This window comes from Hypanus sabinus, chromosome 6 (genome assembly GCF_030144855.1).
Source record: "Hypanus sabinus isolate sHypSab1 chromosome 6, sHypSab1.hap1, whole genome shotgun sequence".
Lineage (NCBI taxonomy): Eukaryota > Metazoa > Chordata > Chondrichthyes > Myliobatiformes > Dasyatidae > Hypanus > Hypanus sabinus.
In genome coordinates this window covers 109,105,444-109,111,569 of record NC_082711.1, presented here as the reverse complement: position 1 = coordinate 109,111,569, position 6,126 = coordinate 109,105,444, and positions in this window count along the sequence as shown.

Genomic DNA, 6,126 nt, shown 5'->3' with positions numbered 1-6,126 from the left:
CACATTGGGCGGTTGATGGTCTTGGTTTGTATTAACTGGCTCTATTTGGGTCCTTTGTTTCGTGGCTGCCTATAAGGAGGCATATCTCAAGGTTGTATCAAAATACATACTTTGAACTTTAACCTCTATCAGGGTTTGCCCAGCACTCCATCTTTAATTCCATGACATCCTCTAGTGTTACAGACACCACAAAAAACCGACAACACAGACTTTCAAACACCCAATGTGCAGGAAAAGAAACAAATTGCACAAACAACAAAAGCAAGTACTACCGAAATTCACAAAAGTGAGTCCACTGCCACAAAGCCAGTCATTACTGTAGCCTATCCAGTCGCCCACTAGTAACAGGCTACAATTTCAGTTCAGCTCAGAAATAAGTAAACCTCATGGAGCCACGAGCAGAATCATCCAAATTAAGTGCCATTAATTTTACTGCTTCCCAGCTGGAATGTGGATACTGTTAACACTTCATATTATTCCAGTACTTCAAAGCAGGGAACAAACATTGCTGGTTCTGATGATATGGGCTCAAAATCCTTTCGGATATCTTAAAAAAAAGAACCCTGTTAATCGGCTGAAATTTGCTTCCGCACAAAATGAAGCAATTGTACACGCAGTTCTTGCTGCCTGCCTGATAACATTCTCTGTTCAGTTTTCAGTGACGGTTACATATTAATAAAAACATTTTCTCATAAATAACATCAATAATAATGCACTGCCCAAAATTCCTCACATGAGACAAAATTATTCATATAGCTTAGAGAAGTAATCAATGTTCACTCACAGAACACCTGGCGTTTGTTAGTACTAATAGCTCAGAAACATTACTGTTAAAAGGGATGATCATTCACAGCTCAGCTGCTGTCCAGCACTGCACACAGTCACAGTTCACTCCGACCATTGCTCTCACTTGTCAGAGTCAGGTTTATTATCACTGGCATGTGACGTGAAATTTGCTAACTTAGCAGCAGCAGTTCAATGCAATACATAATATTGAAGAAGAAGAAGAAAAAATAATAATGATAAATAAGTAAATCAATTACAGTATACGTATTTTGAATAGGTTAAAATTATGCAAGAAAAAATATACATATATTAAAAAAGTGAGGTAGTGTTCGCAGGTCTGTTTAGGAATCAGATGGCAGAGGGGAAGAAGCTGTTCCTGAATCGCTGAGTGTGTGCCTTCAGGCTTCTGTACCTCCTACCTGATGGCGGAGGGGAAGAAGTTGTTCCTGAATCACTGAGTGTGTGCCTTCAGGCTCCTGTACCTCCTACCTGATGGTAACAGTGAGAAAAGTGTAAGCCCTGCGCTACCTTTCTGAGACACTGCTTCTTGAAGATATCCTGGGTACTTTATAAGCTAGTACACAAGATGGAGCCAACTAACTTTACAAACCTCTGCAGCTTCTTTCAGTCTTGTGCAGTATCCCACTTCACCACCCCCCCCCCCCCCCCGCCATATCAGAAAGTGATGCAGCCTGTCAGAATGGTCTCCATGGTATATCTGTAGAAATTTTTGAATATATTTGTAGACATACTAAATCTCTTCAAGCTCCAAATGAAGTCTATTTGCTATCTTGTCTTCTTATTAACTGCATCGATATGTCGGAACCAGGTTAGATCCTCAGAGATCTTGACACCCAGGAACTTGAAACTGCTCACTTTCTCCACTTCTAATCCCTCTATGACGATTGGTATGTGTTCCTTCGTCTTACCCTTCCTGAAGTTGACAATCAGCTCTTTCATCTTACTGACATTGAGTGCCAGGTTGTTGCGGCACCACTCCGCTAGTTGGCATATCTCACTCCTGTATGCCCTTTCGTCTCCACCTGAGATTCTACCAACAATTGTTGTTTATAGATTTTTTTGAGTATGCCTAGCCATACAGTCATGGGTATATAGAGAGTAGAGCAGTGGGCTAAGCACACACCCCTGAGGTGCATCAGTGTTGTTCATTAGCAAGCAGGAGATGTTATCACCAATCAGCACAGATTGTGGTCTTCCAGTTAGGAAGTCAAGGATCCAATTGCACAGAGAGGTGCAGAGGCCCAGGTTCTGTAACTTCTCAACCAGGATTGTGGGAATGATGGTGTTAAATGCTGAGCTATAGTCAATGAACAGCATCCTGACAGCACCCATGAAGGAGGAACTCAACAACGCCTTAACCACTCAGACTTCACAGGGATTGAGCTAAAGTCTTATATAAGCTTCTTAAAGGTGCAATGTTTACGAACGAAACTCTTCCAAAAGGCAGTCCTCAGGGAGACGTCAAAAAATCATATTTAAGAGTCTTGGCCCAAAGTGTCAGCTGTTTATTCCCCTGCATAGATACTGCCTGACCTGTTGAGTTCCTCCAGCAATTTATGTGTGTTGCCCTGGATTTCCAGCATCTGCAGAATCTCCTGTGTTTATACACAAACTCACCCAAGGACATATACTGCTCTAGATCAAAGTCAACCACAATTCCTAGATTCAAGGATATTCCAACTGCAACTGCTGATGTTTGCTACCTGTTACAGATTCTGCATGCTATTACATCAAATAAGTCATGAGGGGCCTCTGAACTTCACAGAGTGACATCTCTGTCATTCCTCTGGAGCATATAGACCATTTTCCAAAGAAGGTGGAAGGCACTCCTTCCCTCTGCTAGCCTGCACGTCACCCTTGGGCAAAGAGTTTCACCTGCTTAGCCCCTTGAACGGAGTCACTTGAAGACATGGAAGCAGGTGTTGGATGGCCGTATGAGCAGCTGGTTCATATTACAAGTCCTAGTTATGTGGCCACTGATGCCAGGCAGACAATTTCTGAGGAGTATTGATAATGGCTGGAGTCACCCGTCTTGTAAAGACCTTGCCCAGAAGAAGGCAATGGCAAACCACTTCTGCAGAAAAATTTGCCATAACAATCATCATCAAGGATAGACCACGATCACCCACGTCACACAACACACCACATAACAATGACGATGATAATGATGTTGGTGCCCACTGAGAGGTTGATGACGATGATGTTGATAATGTCTACAGAGAGGTTGATGATGTTGATGAACATATGGTACTGCAGGTCTATTCCACCAGTGAGCTGCTGTTTGATTGGAGCAGCTGGTCTGATGTCGGTGGTGGAGCCGGCCGGGGTGTCGAAGGGGTTGGCCGAGGTGTCGGAGGAGCTGGTTGGGATGTCAGAGGAGGGTGTTTGGGTTCAGAGGAGCCTGCTGGTGTATTGGAGGAGCTGACAAGGCAGCAGACAGTGTTGCTGCCCGCTACTTGGAAGCATTGAAGTTGGTGTAGTATAACTGTGGAAGAATGTCTCAGACATTTCACTTGTGATCACAAGACTCTGCTGGACAATGATAATGAAAGTTGCCGCAGGCCTGTTTCCCTTTTCTGGTGGAGGGATAGTTGACATGGGAGCTGTGTTACCTCGGTTGTAGCAAGATGTAGGCCTCAAGCCTCAGGCTTGCCTGCCGCTGCAGACCAAGTGAGAGATGCAGAAGCACTGCAGCAGGGTTGAGCTCAGTTGGGGCCTGACTCCTCCCATTGGTGCTGCCCTCCTGTGTTTGAGCAGTGGAATGACAGGCTGGATTACGTGAGTCTGCACGGCTGGGAGACTATACCATCGATTGCTGGACATTGTCACTCAGGGTCTTGGACTATATATGTTTTTTTTTGCGTGATTATGCTTCTTTGCTCGATACTTTGAATTACGTTACTCACTAATTTTTTAATGTTTGCTTGCTATTTTGAATGTTTTGCACCTTATCTCCAGAAGAACGCTGTTTCGATGTGTGGTTTGACTGCTAATTAACTTGATTTGACTTGATTATTATAAGACCGCTTTCCCCTTCCATTCTTAATCTCCTCACAATAAAGGCAAAAATGCTGTTCAACTTCTTAACCGCCTGCAGGAGCTGCCTATTAGCTTACAGTTTAGTTGCTTGTGCAGGTTGCTCTGAACATCAACACTATTTGGTTTGTTGCCAATTGAAAATACACAGCAGATCTGTTTTTACCAATGAACTGAAAATTCATGTTTCCATTTTATATGCCATCCATCATGTTGTTGTCCATTCAGTAAGTCTGAATATTTCATCTCAAACTTAGTTCAGTCATGATTCTATCTAGTTTTATATCATCAGTGACTTGGAAATCTGACATTTAATCCTCTTAGTCCAGGGGTTCCCGACCTCTTTTGTGACATGGACCAATACGATTAAGCAAGGGGTCTGTGGACCCCAGGTTGGGAACCCCTGCCTTAATGAAATTGTTGATAGATTGCAAGTTGTAACCAACCCCAACCAGCAATCCCTGCTGTATCCCACTACTTTCAGTGACATGCTTACTCCTACTCGTTGTTTCTGATTCCAGTACTATTCTACTGTTGAGCCGTTTTGAAATACCCAGCAGCTGGCCTGTCATTTTCTGTATGGCTCTGCTGAATGCTTGGGCTTACAGGTGAACCTCTCCACTTCCTGAACAAGAGGGGGACACCACAAGAAAGGATGAAGGTGAAGGTGAAGAGGTATAAAGTTCACACCAATATAAATCTGATGTTGAGAAGTTCCTGGATGTGCTCTGAAGAAGTGTTTGATCCCCACGAGCATCATCAATCCATCCTTCCATGAGCTATAGGGCTATTCAAGCCATCAGGATGTCTTCAAAGTACTCTGTGGCCAGTATGATGCAATCAGCTACTGTCTCTGTAACCCTGTAACCACACTGCCGCTGATGTTGCAAAAACTTACATTACGTTACCTAAGTCAAGATAGAGTTTTCTTGCCCATGAACAGCAGGATGAAGCTCACAATTGAGGCTCAGCTTCAGTCAACCATAACAAGTGTTACTCAGAACCTAAGACGCAACTGCATCTACCTTATGAGAAGCTTAAAAAGAAAAAGGATATTATTTTTCATTGTCCTTACTAAGCCGACACTTTCTATGCTTAACAACTCTTGTATCTTGAATCAATCCAGTCAGAAATTGAATACCGTCAAATAAAAGCTTTTCGTATTTGGAATGCTTTCAGGTGCACATCATGTGGCCCAATTAATAACACTTGCAGAGAAGAATAATAAAAGGTATTTCAGATCAGAGCAATATAAAGTATCAAGGTTACTCACTGAGTTAATAATCTCCTCTTGATCCATTAGAATACTTAGGCAGCAAGTCCAAATCTTACACTATACTTGTTTAAAAAATACACTCAGTAACAGTGTGGTGTCATTTGAATTTGCAGTCAAACCTCAATGCTCAGTGGCCTTCCACTTGTCAAGCTATACAACTCTCGATTGAAGAATTACAGCCACATTCAGCCCTACAGCTCTCGCAGAAATGGCAGATTAGATCCATGAGCAATCTGTTCTCAGTACAGACTTCTGAATTTAAAGATTAAAGATTAGCTTTCTTTGCCGTATGTACTTTGACTGATACAGTGCTAAACTGAACCGAACCAAACTCTTCTTGATGGTTTCAGGGACTCTGCAGTTTGATATTTAACATTCTGTGTATTAACCGCTTGCTTTATTGCCGTTTGAGTGATTTGTTCTTTCTTTTGCGCGTTGGATGTTCTATGTTTTCTTTGAATGGGTTCCATAGTATTTCTTTGTTTTGTGGCTGGCTGAAGGAAGACAAATCTCAGTGTTGTACACTGCATACATACTTTGACAATAAAGCTACTTTGAATCTTTTGAAGTTCATTGTTTATGTCAATGACAAGCATAGTCCAAGGACATGCTGGGGGCACCCCACAAGCATTGTCATGCCTCTGGCACCAACATAGCGTTCCTACAACTTACTAATCCTAACCTGTACGTACTTAGAATGTGGGAGGAAACAGGAGCACCCAGAGGAAACCCCCATGGTCATGAAAAGAATGTACAAACTCCTTACAGGCGGCAGCAGGAATTGAACCCTGATCTTAAAGCTAGTGTTGTAATGTATAACACTAACCGTTACACTAAAGTGCCACCCCTGATACACTAGAATTCATGAATCATACACATTCGCCTGTTGTTCGGAGGGAAGTTTAACCATTGAGCCAGATTGAAAAAGTCAAGGTGATTGGGCCCGAGGCAAGGTACGGGCCAATTAAAACCGCTGCCTCACCATGTTTACTCAGCTCTGCACTGAA